This window comes from Coffea arabica, chromosome 11e (assembly GCF_036785885.1).
Source record: "Coffea arabica cultivar ET-39 chromosome 11e, Coffea Arabica ET-39 HiFi, whole genome shotgun sequence".
Classification (NCBI taxonomy): domain Eukaryota; kingdom Viridiplantae; phylum Streptophyta; class Magnoliopsida; order Gentianales; family Rubiaceae; genus Coffea; species Coffea arabica.
Genome location: NC_092331.1, coordinates 54,035,141 through 54,050,477, shown reverse-complemented (window position 1 = coordinate 54,050,477; position 15,337 = coordinate 54,035,141). Strand labels below are relative to the sequence as shown.

Below are 15,337 nucleotides of genomic sequence, written 5' to 3'. Positions count from 1 at the left end.
TAACAGAAATGTTACCTATAAATAGGGTCATGGTCCCCAGGTCACACAGATTCTATTTTTGTTGTATTTTCTAGTACCACAAAATATAACTATTCCCTGATATCTCATCGTCAGGAAAGATACCAGAGAGATACTAAAGGGTTCTCTCAAGGATCAGCAAATACGTGTTGACCTGGAAGACCACCCCAATACCTTTGGAGATTCATATATCAATTTGTCGATATGAATCCAAGTACGCTTCCGCATTTATATTTTAGTTATATTCAAATATCTGATATTGGGATCTTGAAAATCTTATAGGCACTTGGATCAGCAGTTGTAACCATGGTAGTTTCGGTTTTGGTGATAAGAAAGTAGAGAAGAAAAATTGTGTCTCCATCTAACTTAGATCCAGATACAACATTTGAGAGGGTATCATTCCACGAATTCAGACAAATAACGAACGGGTTCAATGAGGGTGCATTACTTGGCTCCGGAACCTTTGGTTCTGTTTACAAAGGAACACGAGAAAATGGGATGGCTTGGGCTATAAAGGTTTTCGATTTGCAGCTCGATGGTGCATTTGAAAGCTTCGACAGGGAATGTGAAGTCTTACGGTATCTTCATCATCGTAATTTGACTAACGTCATCAGTGCTTGCTCAAATCCTGACTTTAAAGCTTTGATACTTGAATACATGCCCAATGGAAGCCTTGAGAAATGGCTTTATTCAGGCACTCAAATCTTGAACATCATGCAAAGACTAGACATTATGATAGATATAACCTGTGGTTGGAATATCTCCACTATGGTTATTCAACTGCTGTGATTCACTGTGATTTGAAGCCCAGCAATATCCTACTAGATCAAGATATGGTTGGTCATGTTTGTGACTTTGGAATTGCTAAGCTGTTGGGAGATGGAGAAAGTGTGGTACAAACAAAGACTCGCTACATTCGGAAATATTGCCCCAGGTAACTCTTCTTGATTGCAATTCCAATTTTTGATGTCAGTCAAATGATGTTTTGACTTTTAACTAATTAAAATTTTTTTTATTCAGTACCGAAGTTCTGAATTCACGTTATTAATTGAATTTAGCAAACGAATTTAATTCAATATTGATGCTAGAGTATGGACTAGAAGGACTGGTTTCAACAAGTTGTGATGTATATAGCTTTGGGATCACATTGATGGAGACATTTACTAAAAGGAGGCCTAAGGATGAGATTGCTGAAGAGTTAAGCCTGCAGCATTGGGTACAAGAATGCTTACCAGATTCTGTGATTCAGCTTATGGACATGAACTTAGTTCATCTTGAAGATGAACCAGTCAAGAATAAGATAGCATGCATATCATCTATCCTGGAACTTGCTTTATGTTGTACGGCAGACGCTTCTAAGGAAATGAACATGAAAGATGTCCTAAAAGCACTCCAGAAGATTAAACTTCAATTCTCTGAGGGGCTCAAACCTTTGAAGCAGGTATATAACTGTTATATAAAGATAACTAAAAATTGCAATTTTCTTTTTGAAATTTATGACATATCAGGCAATTATTCAAAAAAAAAAGAAAGTATTTGTTGATGCATTACTTTTAAGTATCTTCTGTTTTGAATATATAGCAGAGGCGTATGGTGTAATTGTGGTGAATCCTTTCCTTTGACTCCGTGCACACCAACCAAATGCTTCAAGTTCAAGACAGGAGCAAGAATTTTTTTTTTGGGGGTCAGAAAGGATGTTAATTTCTGTATTTTCTGATGCGGCATTGCTGATTCAGGTAGCTTTTTAACAGTGGTTTGCTCGCAATGTCATCAACAATTTGCATTTTCCTCCGAAGATATATGTTGGTGCTTAATTTTGCTACATGGTTATGTCGCTGTATCTTGTGCATGTTATCTTGAGCTTGCAAATCATATCCTATGAAAATGATCTTCAGTGAAAATGTCTGTAACTCATTTTAGGAAGAGCGAGAGTCGAGATGCATGTAAGACAGCATAAACAAGGCATGAATGCAGGGCAGTAGAATAGATTTCAGTTCAGTAATTTCTTGCCTTCGTGGACAACTCATTTATCATAAGAACTTGATAGCCTATGCAATCTCATGAATATTGTCTTTCGAAACGGCAAGTCCTAAAAGTCTCAACGCTTGGGTGATAATAATCAAAATGTAGTCACTTCAATTTTTAAAAATCGAAAATCATGCTCTAATCTAAATTTTTAAGTAGGTTTGGTAACTTAACTATTTTAAAAACTATGAGTTGATTACCCAATTTTTTTATTTGAATCAATTCAGCTTTCTCGGTAACTCTTTTTTCGGATTCTTTTTGAACACCCCTATCAAACAGAGCCAATGACCTACCATCTCCATCCGTCATGCTACGAAATGGAGGGAACATTTGTTAAATAGCTCTAGTTTGTGAGTTTACTCTTAATGGACCTCTTCATTAGACTGTTGATGATTTTTTAACGTCTCATAAATATATATGAGAACAGTTAATAATATTGCCTTTCAATCTGAGAACAATAAATAAGAAAAAAAAAGTACTGTAATGAAGGGCTAATTGCAGTTTGCACCCCCAACTATTGCGTGATCGGAGTTCGCACATTAAAGTTCTAATTTCTACAATCAACTACTTTAAACTTTTGATTCCTAGAACAATTTAAAAATCAAGCCAAGTTGGATTAAAAAACAAGAGTGGTGTGACCAGTCTACCGTTATTTTTTTTTATTGAACTTCGAATAATAGCCTTTAAACAATAGCCTATTAAAAATATCTTATGAAACCCAAAAGAAAAATAAATTAAAAAAATATAGTTCATGCATGAGAAGGTCCAATATCACCAATGTGAGACATAAATCTTCCTAGGTAGGTAAGTAAATTCATGACCAAATTAATATGTCGATAGGTTACAATTTTGCCATTTATTTTATAATTAATTTTCCTTATTACCTTACAAAATGTGGATTAATTGTCAAATTCTACTCACTTTTGAAAATTTATAATTATTATAGGGAGTGGAACAAAATACCATAAAAAGGTGTCAATTTGACGGTAGCTACCAGAAGAGTTTGAGTGGTAACAGGAGACACGAGACCAATTGAAGACAAAATTGAAGATTGTTTCCTTATCTGATAAGGAAAGTACGGCAGAGTAGTAGCAGTAGGACTCTTTCCTTTTGTTGGTTCCTGTAGCCGTATAGTAGGAAAATAAGGAGAAAAAATAGCAGTCATCGACACAGTAAATCTTACGGGCGTACCTAAGATTATTTCTCAATTAGAGTAGTGATTGACAGGCGTACCTCAATCATCAACACAGTAAGGAGGAGTTGACTGTCATCGCTTGTTTGACAATTATAACCTATTTATTAGTTAATAATTGGAATTATCTCTGCATCGATGATCAATTAGTTGAACCATTGCTGAAGTTATTGCTTGACTAGAGCTTGGCTATTATTAATTTGATTGTAATAATTTGTCATTTAATTGTTAGTTGGCTATTTACTTTTATTCGAACAGTTTAATTGTTACCAGTTCTATAAAAACCCCCCTTTGTTAGTTTGAATTTCAAAAGAGACAAATAACCCCAATTCCTGTGGATTCGACCCTACTTATCACTATCTATAGAAATTATATTTTATTTGAGCAGGTATTTATTATTGCACAGGCTCGACAACCTGTCAATTTTTTGCACCGTTGCCGGGGATTGGCGTTAGTTAATTTGTTTCTTTTTAAGTTCATTCTTGTTTTAATTTTCTGATATTTTTTTCTAATATATGTCTCGTTCATCTAGTGCAGGTGAATTGATCTTTGACCCTGAGGTAGAGAAGACCGCGCGGAGGACACGAAAAGAGACCAGACAGCTTAAAGAGGAGCAATCTAGTGCTGCATATCAGAGACTTGATCTGGAAGTTGAAGCGACGCATTCACTTGGTGATACTTCGAGTGACTCGAATCGATAAGAAATTACTATGGCTAATGCACGAACATTAAGGGAGTTGACTGTCCTTGATTTAAATCAGCAGCTATTATGCATTACTTTTTCAAGTTTGAATGATAACACCCCATTTGACCTAAAATCTGGTATAATTCATCTTTTACCATCTTTTTATGGTTTACCAAGTGAGAAGTCTTATAAACACTTGCAAGAGTTCGATGTTATTTGTAACAGTATGAAACCTCCGGAAATTACAGAAGAACAGATAAAAATGAGGGCATTCCCCTTCTCTTTGAAAGACTTCGCGAAACACTGGTTGTACTACCTACCACCAAGTAGCATCACAACTTGGGACCAGCTGAAGAAAAAATTCTTAAACAAATATTTTCCTGCGTCTCGAGCTGCAAGTTTAAGGAAGGAGATATGCGGTATCCAGCAACACCTAAGAGAGTCGCTCTATGATTACTGGGAGCGATTCAAGAAGTTGTGCATCAAATACCCTCAACACCAAATAAGTGAGCAATCGTTCATCCAATATTTTTACGAGAGGCTACTTTTCAGAAATAGGAGTATAATTGATGCTGCAATTGGAGAGGCGTTGGTGAACAAGACTCCTCGAGAAGCGTAGGAGTTAATTGAAGGAATGGTCGAGAATTCGCAGTAGTTTGGTACAGGAGAGGATGTCCCGACACGCAGAGTGAATGAAGTAGAAACATCATCTATCCAACAGCAATTGACGAAGTTAACATCTTTTGTTAGGAAATTGGCTGTAGGAAATGCGCCGCAGGCCAAGGTGTGTGAAATTTGTACTGCCACGGGTCATTCTACAGAGATGTGTCCGCTGATTCAAGAAAAAAATGCAGAACAAATAAATATGGCTGGCTACGCGCCCGCGCCAAGAAAACAATATGACCCGTATTCGAACACTTACAATCCTGGTTGGGGGACCATCCCAACCTCAGTTATGGAGGAAATAGGCAATCCAATTTTGTGCCAAATAGACAACAAGGGTATCAGCAGCAGTATCAATCTCGACCACTACCTCATTCGCCGAGCTCCAGTCCATCTTTGGAAGAAATGATGAAACAATTGATGGCTAGTACTGCGTAACATCAGAAAAAGATGAACTCCAAACTGCAGAACATAAGAAATCAAATGAGCCAGATACAAGCAATGCAAAATCAGATGAATCAGATGGCAATAGCAATCAATCATTTGGAATCCTAAGTTTATGGAAAATTGCCGTCTCAACCTGAACTGAACCTGAAGAATGTAAGTGCAATGATCTTAAGGATCGGGAAGGAAATTCAGAAACACGAACTTGTGATTCTGAAGTATAAAAATAAAGATCGAATTGAAAAAGAGCTTGAGGAGGAAAGAATAAGAAATGCAAATCCAAAGGTAATTCCTGATTCTATAATTAAAGTTGGAACTAACTTACCATTTTTTTCGAGCAGGTCAGAGAAACTAAAGAAGCAAGATAAAGAAAAGCAGATTCTAGAGGTGTTTCGAAAGGTGGCAATCAAAATCCCTTTGTTAGACGCGATCAAGCAAGTGCCAAAATACGCTAAATGCTTGAAAAACTTGTGTGTCAACAAGAAGAAGTTGAGGGGGGATGAGTAGATTGTGGTAGGTAAGAACGTTTCAGCGATTTTACAAAGGAAACTACCACCTAAATGTGGAGATCCAGGTATGTTTACTATCCCCTATAAGATTGGATATTCTAATATCAAAAATACCGTGCTAGATTTAGGGGTTTCTATTAATGTGATGCCTAAATCAATCTATGATTTCCTAAATTTAGGACCTTTAAAAGAAACAGGGATAATAATTCAATTGGCTGATCGTACATTTGCTTATCCGGATGGGGTAGTTGAGAATGTTTTAGTGCAGGTAGATAGACTAATTTTTTCTGCTGATTTTTATGTACTTTACATGGATGATGAAAGTGCCGCAAATCCATCACCCATTATATTAGGAATGTTATTCTTGTGTACTGTCCAAACTAAGATTGATGTTAGTAAGGGTACTCTCACAATGAAATTTGATGGAGAAATAGTTCATTTTAATATTTTTGATACAATGAAATATTCTGTTAACTCTTACTCTGTATTTGCTATTCATGCTATTAATCTTTCTATGCAAGAATTTTCTGAGTTTGCTTGTAGGAGTCAATTCAAAGTTGCTACGAACAAGTATCAGAGGATGAAATGAATTTATGAGATGAAAAAGAATAGAAAATTAAGAAAGAAGGCTGCACTCAATAGCTATTTGGATCCCGAAAGAAGGCCACAGATTACAAGAAAAATTGAATTACATCCAGATTAAATAGTGGTGTTTAATGTCTAGTCAAAGATGTTAAAGAAAGGCACTTATTGGGAGGCAATCCAATTTCTTTTAGTTATTTGTTCAGTTTTATTTGATAGTTTCAATATATTTTCTTAGAGTTTTTCCAGATTTCTGATTTAATTTTTCATTTTTGATAATTAGTAGGTGTCCCCCTGACATGATACGCCCCGTCAATAGGGCGCGTGGTAAAGTGCAACTCCCAGGTTCCTCATCAGAAGGATTTCCGCCGTCATGACGCGCTCGCATCAAGTCACTTGGAGAGCTCTTCTTCGATCCTGGAGAGGACTAGCCGTCATAACACGCCCGCGTCAATAAGGCGCATGGTAACTTTTAATTCAAAATCCTCATCAGAAGGTTCTTACCCTCATGACGCGCTCGCATCACCTGGACACGTGGTCATATGTAATTCTCAAAGTGTTCACCAGAAGGGTTCTCACCCTCATGACGCGCCCGCGTCAAGGAGATGCGCTATAACTTTCAAATCTTAACTCCTTCGTCAGAAGGGTTTTTGCCTCAAACATGACGTGAAGGTATGTACAAAAAAAAAAAAACCCGAAACCTATTTTCTTTTTCTCTTTCTTCCTTTCTTTTTCACTCTTTCTTTCTTTCTTTTTCTTTCTTTCTTTTTCTTTCTTTCTTCCTCCCTGTTTCCCTTGTCTTTCCCTTTCGGCCGAAACCCCACCAACTCGCGCCGCAACTCTCTCTCTCTCTCTCTCTCTTCGCCGCCGTTGCCTCAACCTCCACAAGCACCGCCCGTCTCAACCGCCATCACCTTCGCCGTCCCTTTCCTTCCTCCGTCGCACTCCGTAGCCCCGCTGGACGTCAGCCGCCCCTGTCGCTCCTGGCCGCCATTACTCCACCAGAGGGGCCACCACAACCGCTCGAAACCCTCCACCACGTACTCAGGAAAGTTTCGTTGTCCTATTTGCTTTCTTTGCTTTATGATATCCATTGAGGACAATGTCGGATTTAGGTGGGGGGGACAGCGGTGGTACTAGTATTTCTAGTTTTTAGTTTTTTGTTGTTTTTCCTTTATTTTTTTCTTTTTTCTTTATTATCTGCCTATTTTTCGTTTATTTTCTTTCTACTTTTATTAGTGATTAGCTCTTCTGTAACTACCAAGGATTGATGATGGTTGTTGACTCTAAATCTGCCTATTGTCAAGTTTTAGTAATAAAAGTGTATCATGTTAATTTGGTTGAATCCAAACATATATCTCTTTGGTGAATATCAATAATTTTATGACTTATAATTTCTGGTTACCTTTTCTAGGCATAAGGAATAACTGTTCGGCATTTTCATGTGAATTTATCCAATTATTAACTTTAGTTCTCCATGCTTGAAGAAATGAGGCTAGCTGTTGCTATTTAATGTGATATTTTGAGTTACTTTGTTGCCTGGTTGTGAATAAAAGTTGACTGTACTCTACTAGTTATTACTACTGAGTAACCGGGGATCTTCATCAAAAGTGTTGATTTTTGCGTCAAAAAGTAGTAATTTCTACGAGTACATGATTGTGTAGCGATAGGAGCTAAATAACCGGATTTTTTCATCTGACAAATGTTGGAATTCACGTTAAAAGGCTCTGATGGCTAGAGACTAAACCTATTATTACTCCAAAAGAAAAAAAAAAGAAAAAAAAGAGCACAAAAACAAAAACAAGTGTGTAAGTTGTGTAAATGTGTGCCTAAAGTTGGCCTTCTGATCTATGGGCTTTATATTGAGATTTTGGTTAATAGTTGGACCATTTGCTGATAAATGTTGATCGACCATTCCTTTTTCTTAGAGTAGTTAGTCATAAATTGGAGGAGTCCGAGGTTTAGAAGCTAGCCGAGGTGATGTTTCTTGGATCTTGAGCATTGAGGCTTGATAGCTGTTTTTCTTGATATATTGGCAATAAGGTAGATGGAGCTATAGCCATTGTCAGGAATTGGTGTTTGGTTTTTGCTCTCATGCTTGAGGACAAGCATAGTCTAAGTGTGGGGGGAATTGATAGGTTGCAATTTTGCTATTTATTTTGTAATTAATTTCCCCTATTACCTTATCAAACGTGGATTAATTTTCAGATTCTATTCACTTTTAAAAATTTGTAATTATTGTAGGGAGTGAAACAAAATACCATAAAAAGGTGCCTATTTGACGGTAGCTAGCAGAAGAGTTTGAATGGTAACAGGAGACACGAGACCAATTGAAGACAAAATTGAAGATTGTTTCCTTATCTGATAAGGAAAGTATGGCAGACTAGTAGCAGTAGGACTCTTTCCTTATGTTGGCTCCTGTAGCCGTATAGTAGGAAAATAAGGAGAAAAAGTAGCAGTCAATTCTGACTCCTTTTTGGCTTTGGATAATTTCGTCTTTTAGTGGCCTGGAGTCCACGTATGTTAGACACTGAGGTAGAAACAATTAATCATCTTTGGACTCAGTAATTTTCGATTATTCTTATTCTATCGTTTTCTCATCTCAATTTCGATGACAATGGCCGCAACTATTTCTACAAATTTATGTGGGTTTTTCTCATCAATGATGAATTAAATCCCTTTTTCTAGTCAAGGAACAACGGAAGGTTTGGTTCATCTAAAAATTGTGAGATCAAATTAATTTTATTTATTCCTCTTATTTGTTGGTATTTGCATATTTTCTGTTTGTAATATTTATGGTTATTTTGTTAATTGAATATCCTGGGTCCGGACGTTGAATTAATTTAGTAACCTGATGTCAATTAGAGCGTTAAATCCGTAATTGTTTAATTGCTCTAAAATAGTGGCAACTGGCACGATTAGATTCGTGTCAGGGGAATACGCAGGCTAATATAAAATAACCCCGGTAGTGTGTTATTTGGTTAGAATAGGGCTCCTCTAATACGTAAGGCAATTGGGGATTAAATCTTACCGGCGTATCTAAAATTATTTCTCAATTAGAGTAGTGATTGACGGGCGTACCTCAATCATCGACACAGTAAGGAGGAGTTGACTGTCATCGCTTGTTTAACAGTTATAACCTATTTATTAGTTAATAATTGGAATTATCTCTGCATCGATGATCAATTAGTTGAACCATTGCTGAAGTTATTTCTTGATTAGAGCTTAGCTATTATTAATTTGATTGTAATAATTTGTCATTTAATTGTTAGTTGGCTATTTACTTTTATTCGAACAGTTTAATTATTACCAGTTCTATAAAAAAACCCCCTTTGTTAGTTTGAATTCAAAAGAGACAAATAACCTCAGTTCTTGTGAATTCGATCCTGCTTATCACTATCTACAGAAATTATATTTTGTTTGAACAGATATTTATTATTGCATAGGCTCGACAACCTGTCATATGTGAAGACTGTTTTCAACAATATAATTTCAAGAGTAGATACTACTTCATTGAGATATGTTGATTGGTTTGCTGCTCCAATTTCCACTTCATATAGAAACCACAAACTCTTGCATCAGTTCCCTTTTTTTTTTATGCATTTTTTAGTTTTCATACATACTCAATCGTTTTACATGCATATCACCAAATTGCACGAGACATAAATGCTTTATGCAAAATTTGAAGTAAAAAGGTAATATATTAAGCAAATTATCTTGATCTAGTACGTTAAAATATTCCATGTAAAGTAAATCAATGTTTAAGAGAGAGAGATAGAGAGACCTTTTACTTCAATTTAATGGAGTCATTTTTCTTCCTTAACATTTAATAAGACAGAAAACCTAGTACCTTAAAAATTTTGTATTTTTCTCAAATAATTAAATCGGGAATAGGACATTAAATTTGAAGAGCGTCGAGGACATTGCTTCAACATGTAGAAAGAATTGATATAAACTAAAACTTTTTACCTATAACAATATATATTTAAGAAAGATTCAAACAATTTTTCTTAAATTACACCAAATCATGTATATTAGTGCATTAAATTATAGTTATAAGGGGCAATGATTTAAAAAATTTTGTATTGTATTTAGAGGTTTAAATGAACAATTAAGGAATAAATACAAAAAGTTTCAAGATTATCGCCACTCGCTATACTCTTTAAGCGCAAGTACTTTAAAATGGAGTACATATACCTAGAGCTGGATGGATCGATACATATATATACAATTCATAAATAAATGACATAAGCAGCTAGGATGCAAGGCATCCTCATTTTTTCATTGTTCAATAAGAATTTCTCCAAAAAAAAAAAAGTTTCTGATAAACACAAAATCATTATCTAATAAGAATTCATCAAGTTGCCCGATGAAGATTTGGTCTAAGCGGATTTCATGGTAACGTTAACTTTTTTTTTTTTTTTTTTTTTTACTAGTGGAGTCATGGCGCCTATTTATCTACTTATTCATTTCTTGTTATCAATTTTGAAGACTCTTTACAAAATTCTCAATTCCAAGTCAATTGAACTTGAACTTTCCAATAATAGCCCATATCTTGCGTCCATAAAGGCATGAGCTAATAAAGTCTAAATTCTTGGGTTTAATTGTCACATTCAAATCCTCATCAATATTCCAAAAGATTCCAAAGGAGACTTGGTGGAAGGAGCCTCGGGCACGAAAAGTTTTGTTGCCAACCTTTTGAAAAATCAGTCTATGTCAACTTATCGTTTTCTAAGTGTGCTCTGTTCAAAGCGTTTAAGATGATGGTGAGTCTTGATACTCATTTCTTGTGTTTCTCATTTCTGATGCACCAACCATAAAAATAATCATTCAGTTATTGACTAAACTTGGGAAAATTGGACAAGAAACGCACAATTTGACTACCATGTTTACATGATCGAACGATAGAATGGGATCATAGGAATCTAAACGAAATATGGTGAATATAAGCATATTAAACTTTGTAAAACGCAACAGGCAATTTAACTTTTATTCACTATGTAAGCCTCTAACCACAAAGTTTTTAGGGCATCTCCATTCTTACGTGTAAACTAAATCAGTACAATATTTATCAAGGAAACAAACAAATATAGAACTTCACATCATATAGGAAAAATATAGATCTGTGTGTAATTCGGACAAACATCAAGAGAGATAATGTACTTTGAATACCGGGCATTTGCATCATTCTACGAGTTTCCACTAGTTCCGTTTGAATACATCACTTAGAGTTTTTAGATTTTGTTTGGATTGTGATTTTTTTCAGAAAAATTTTTGCTTTTTTCATAAACACATTTATCACCTCACATATATCAAAACGCTGCACTACATTATTTTATAAAAAATTCTAAAAATAGCAATTCAAGCAGGTTGATGTCTTTCTCGAAGGGAAACAAACACAATTGTGTGAATAGCTCCAATTCTTGACTCTCCAGTCTGTGGACTAAGTCAAGAGTTGACTCTCCACTCTCCAGTCCGTGGACTAAGACAGGAAAGGTTCTTGACCGCAACTCGTCTTTCCACCCAATGAATGCCATACACAAATTAGAGTCCTTTATGATGTGCGTCTATGGTCATATGAAGTCTAATAAAAGCCTGCGAATAAACAAGGTTGAGATTAAAGGGAAAAACATCCGGAATACATGAATCGCAATTGTATATTGAGCAAATTGTTCAGCTGGCTCCTAAACTATTATCGTTATACACTTTTGGCCCCTAAGCTATAATATGTATCATTTAAGTTCTTAAACAATTTAATGTGTAATGTGCAAGCTTCTGACCTTTCTATCAACTTTTGCTATTTGAGCTAATGGAAAAAAGGAATAAAATTGTTCATCCACAAAATAAATGAAGGGATGACAGATTTTTAACTCTTCTTTCTCTTATTTCTCGCGCATTCTCCCATCCTTTAGTCCTAATTTTTATGAGATTCTATATGAATGACGATAGATAGAGTGGTTTGATCCTTTTCATTCATCTTCTCCACATTTGTCTTTTTATTAAAGGACAATTTTGCCCCTCCATTCCATTAGATCAAACAGCACAAATTGACAAAAGAGCAAAAGACTTACGCATTGCCTTGTTTAAGAGCTTAAACAATGCATATTATAGCTTGCTCATATATTTTGTGTGACAATGTACAATTTTTTATCCCACTATGTACAATGTACAATTTTGTGAGTTCATTGTAATTAATGACTTGTAACCTGGCAACGAGTTTATATTTATTCCAGCAAGGTGTGTTAGTTATAACTACATAAGCAAAAATATTTTTCAAAGCCTAAGCATTAATCTGCAGCTAATCCGTTTACCGAAACATTACAATCACACTATCTTGGCCAAGACCTGTAATTATTCTCTCTTGTCCTACTCTTCCTTTGATTTGGATTGGAAAAAAAAAAAAACAGGGAAATAGAAAATTTGACCCTTGGACACTCGTGCTTCTTCGTCAAGATAGCAGCATTCAAGGTTGAACGGGTCTTGATAAAGGCAGTGAGTGCAATGATACGTGATTATCACTAATAGACTAGGAAACGATGCACTAAAATGATAAGACAAGCGATTTAGAATTCTCCATAACTATTACTATCATTTATCATTTGAAAATAACCTGCACATCTGAGACGAAGTCCAACACGTGGCATAGATTTTCCCCTGGTTTGTGACCGTTCCTCCAATTGGTCACACACAGCTAATTCCTTAGATTATAGTTTTTAAAAAAAAGTCGGCCAAACGTTACTTTGATAAAGATGGTGTACCGAATCATACCCCTGTCATGCTGACGAAGTCCGATAGGGTACTTCACTCTTTTTTTTTTTTTTAAAGGCCAAAGCTTTCGTGCTGACTAAGCACGATAGCCAAGAATTGTGTAGTGATAGGGTGCAATTTTATCATTTATTTTATTATTAATTTCCCCTATTACATGACCCGATGTTGATTAATTATTAGATTCTACTCACTTTTCGTAATTTATATTTATTTCAGGGAGTAGAATGAAAATGCCACAACTAATGCCAATTTGACAATCATCGGAAAAGAATTCAAAAAGAAGGCACCCAAAAACATTTTTGAAACAAAAGAGACGCGAGGCCTTTTTAGTCATTTTGGCCGAAGTCTTCCTGGAAGGGGAGAGCTGCCGCAAAGGATATCAATAAAAGGGGGCAGCTGCAAAGCAGGAGGCAATTTAGAGTAGGAACTAGATAGGAATAAATAGAAAATAGGAGCAGAGGGTTTTCTCTCCTTTACCTTTAGTTTATAGCTTTGACTTCTCTTTTGGTTCTTAGTAGCTTAGCTCACGTATGTAAGAGGCAAATAAGAGCAATTGAAAGCATAGTTATTAAACCCGGCCCGACCCGGCGGTCGAACCGGTGGACCGGTCATTAGATCGGGCCGGGTTTGGAATCAGATCGTTTGTGCAAAGAGACCGTTGACTTAGTCAACGACCCGGCGGTCGAACCGGATTAAACCGGAAACCCGGCCGGTTTTGGCCGGTTTTGTCACTAACCGGATTTTGTGGAAAAATTATATTGCTATTGTTGGAACTCAAACTTCGGACCTCTGCCCCAACACTACCGCCTGCTTACCACCAAACTACTTCCAAATATGTTGATATAGTAGCTTTATTATGATATATAAATGGTTTTTCAATTCTATCTTTTTTTCTCTAAAACAAATTTATTTGGAATCTTTTAATAAAAATTTATTACCCTCCAAACTCTATAAGTTATAAAATGGATTCCAAAAATAACATATTACATGATTCATTTAAAGACAAATATTATTTTAATAATTTTTTACACTTAAAATTCATAAATAAGCTAGATAATTACACTAAATATAGATAAAATTTTACACTTGAAGTTTGGTATATTAATAAATAACTTTATATTTGATTGATTCTTATATGAATTAATTATTTTATAACAAATTAAATTAAATGAGCTTTTGTTATGGCATTATTTATTACAATTTATATCATATATCTTATATAAATAATTATGAAATATAATATTTAAATATATGTAGTGACCCATCGGTTCAACCACTCACCCACCGGTTCAACCAGTAACCCGTTGACCCACCTCCTTCGCCGGGTTCCTTCCAATGTTTTAAAACCCGGACCGTCAATTGAACCGGTGAAGTGAAAGGGTCGAGATTCAAACGGTCGGACCGGTTCAACCTCGGTTCAATGAATTTTTTTAAAAATAATTTATATAAATATATATATGCACAAAATAAGACATGCAATAGACTAATTTAAAACTTTATATGATGAAAAGTTTACTATTTTTGAATAACTTGGATTTTCAAAAATAAATTTTTTAAATTATAAGTTAAAACAAATAAATTTCATTTCAATTTCAATTATATCTACCAAAATAATCTTAAATCTATCCCAAAAATATCACAATATTTTGAAATTATACAAAATTCACGTCTATGAGGATTTGACATTGTAAACTTAAATTTTAATTTATGCCTTTGGGATTTAGATATTGCAATTTAAAAAAGAAAGTTTGGAGTTCGAAGGAAGTCAAGAGAATCGAAAATAGAAATGCAAACTTGATAAGAAACAAAAAATGAGATAAAAGTGAGTGGTTGTAGCATTAAATAATTTGGGTTAAAAAAAATAATTCTTTTTTAACTTTTTTCAAATTTGTGTTTTCAATTCGGCCATTTGACTTTCTCACTTAGTCCATATTCATTGGAAAGAAAAAAATTCTCCATATTCACATTTTTTGTCCATTAGAAAATTGTTATTAGCGCCCAATTATTTATCAATGTTCCCTTATTTAATATTTATTTACCAGTCAGTTAGGTAACAATATCCTTATTCAATGTTACTACCTAAGATATTGTTTTGAGATTGTAATTGAAATTAAAATTTTTAAGTATTTTGTTTATTCACACAAATAAAAAAAAAAAATCAAGGAGTCATGATGTAATGTGTACAATGTAATTATAAATATTTTTTAAAATAATAATTACTTATCAATTTTTTTCCTAAATACTTGTCTACAATGTCAATTGAGCAAGAATATCCCTACTCAATCTTTCTATCTATTATTGCATTTCAACCATTATTTTATTGTGAGATTGTAACTGAAATTAAAAGTCTAAGTATTTTTATTTATTTTCACAAATTAAAAAATCAAGGGGATTACATTAATAATCAAGGGGAGTACATTAACAAACATAGATATACCAACAATATATTTA

The 15,337-nt window shown here is 34.7% G+C and overlaps 1 non-coding gene across 1 annotated transcript; it reads right to left on the bottom strand.

Annotated features, from left to right (window-relative positions):
- Window positions 1-4,317: 4,317 nt before the first annotated feature.
- Window positions 4,318-4,424, bottom strand: LOC140026304 (small nucleolar RNA R71). Its single transcript, XR_011830249.1, has one exon. It is a non-coding gene; the product is annotated as a small nucleolar RNA R71 (small nucleolar RNA).
- Window positions 4,425-15,337: the final 10,913 nt, after the last annotated feature.